Raw genomic sequence first — 2,382 nt, forward strand, 5'->3', positions numbered from 1 at the left:
CTCACTCATCTCAGAGATGTCACAGCGTCTTTTACCTTGTCTTGTCTCTGATGTGCAACGGTGACTCATCCCAGCGAGTCTTATAACCTGATGAAGTTTAAGCTGTTAAATATTTAACAGCAGTGCTTCCTGTGGCGTGCAGTTCGGGACATGTTCATGAAGATTGTGCTGTACACAACTGTGCTCACTGTGACTAAATGTTTTGGGTCATTCCTGCTCTGTTGAAGCTTATGAACTCTAAAGCTTTTAAAAATGAATACACTTTTGTTATAGTGTAGGATGCTTTGCTGAAACTCAGATTTGCACTTTATTCAATATAACCTTATTATTTACATAATGGAAATGAAGGTTAGCCATTACTAAGTGGGGGACTGACAGTTAACTTGCATGAGAGCTAAATTTAAGATATAATCATACAGATTTCTGTAGTTAAATCAAGCAGGATGAAGGTTTATAGTGCCACAAAACAAAACTACAAAACAACCCAGAACTTTGTTGCTAACATTTGTGCAGTTTTCTTACTAAATCATCTTAGATGCATATACATAGATGCCTCTTTAGTGGCTTGTTTCAATGGACCGCCATATGTAAACCATCCGCCATATTGGAAGTTTGTAACGGTAACAGTCACACCTGGTCTGTAAACACTCAAGAGCAAGCTGACTGCGCATCTGCAACTGTAGTTTTTATAGGTATGCGTGAATATCTGTATCTGCAATAGATTTAAGCAGATGATCTCACTAAACTAGCACAATACAAGACAAAGGTATTAACTAATACAACATTAAAAAGTCAACAGTTTAAAAACCTGAAATATTGTTAATACATATAAAAGACACAAACTAACTTATAATATAAATGATTTATTATAATATAATAAATAAAACATGACAACACGACTTGATTTCACATCTTTATTGTGCTATCATGTGTCATCTGTTGCTGCCCGTCGGCCCTACAAAAGGCTCTGGTTCAATGTGTCTCCAACTTTTTGATTAAGATTGGTGTTTACGGCCCACAGAGACCCGGTGAGACTGATGATGAACATAAAACAAAAGCTGAAGCAGCATTCTCAAGTTCACACCGACAGGTTAAAATAGGAATTTAAATACAAAAATAGCATTCAATCATTCAATCCATCCTAATTTCACTTGTTTCTTTTGTTTGTCACCGAAGCATGTACATGAAGAGAAAAAGGACACTTTAAATCTAAAACACAAAACAACTGTTTTACTGATCAGAAGGTTTTCTGATCAGTAAATCAAAACCTGAAACATCCCCTTTGAATCTACCATAAAAGAAGAATTGTATTTGCAAAATAAAAGCAGCATGTTGCACAAGACACATTTGTTTGAACTTATGTTTCTTAGTGTCTTCACTGGAAGGCAAGAAAGCAAAACAGCACACATAAATGGACAAATGTGGGTGGTTAAAAACAGTAACGACCAGCTATGACACATTAAAATGGAGACCTTTTCCAACCTGAACTGCACTTTGAATTTAAAGGGACAGTTCACTCAAAAAAAATTTAAAAATAAACATATAAAGGAAATTCTGTCATTTACTCAACCTCATGTTCCAAACACAAATAGTTTTTTTTTTTTTCAGTTGAACACAAAAATGAAGCAGACTGTATAAGCTGAGGTTTAAAATCCTGAGGCTGTCAGGCTCTAAAAAGCATAAAAATACCTCAAATCTATATGAATCATGCACTATATTTTAAATCTCCCGAAGCAATATGATAGCTTTGTGTGAGGAACAGACTGAAGCTCAATTAAAACTGAAAATTCACTTACGTCATTCCACATTTGTACGACTTTCTTTCTTTGAAAGACAAATGAAAATATTTTTAATGAAACCTCCATTGAATTCTATTCGACCAACACTTTCAAGCTTCAAAAGGGTAATTAACTCTTTCCCCGTCAGCATTTTTGAAAAAAGTTGCCAGCCACCGCCAGCGATTTTGATGATTTTCACTAAAATTTGATGGCCTACAGTATATTTTGCTGTATGAATATTTGAATATGCAATACACCAAAATAAAGATCAAAGCCTCTACTTTTAAACAAACAAACAAAATATAAATCTTAAAGCATTCCTTTTTTTTTAAATCAACACTTGAATATAGGTAGGTTTCATAAAAATTTATAATTTTGAGCAAAAAGGTGAGAAAATCAAATTTTTTATCAAAAACTACATCTGGATAATATTCAGTATGATTATCAAAGCATAAATCCAGTAAATCGCTTCCATAAACACCTCCACAGCTTGCACAGACATATACCACTTCCTGGATCATCATTTTACTTCGTAACATTACGCAGTTTTCATTGATATGCTGTCTATTGCAGATGATCGCATTATTTATCATATGAATCTGTT

The sequence above is a fragment of the Cyprinus carpio genome, chromosome A3 (assembly GCF_018340385.1).
Source record: "Cyprinus carpio isolate SPL01 chromosome A3, ASM1834038v1, whole genome shotgun sequence".
Lineage (NCBI taxonomy): Eukaryota > Metazoa > Chordata > Actinopteri > Cypriniformes > Cyprinidae > Cyprinus > Cyprinus carpio.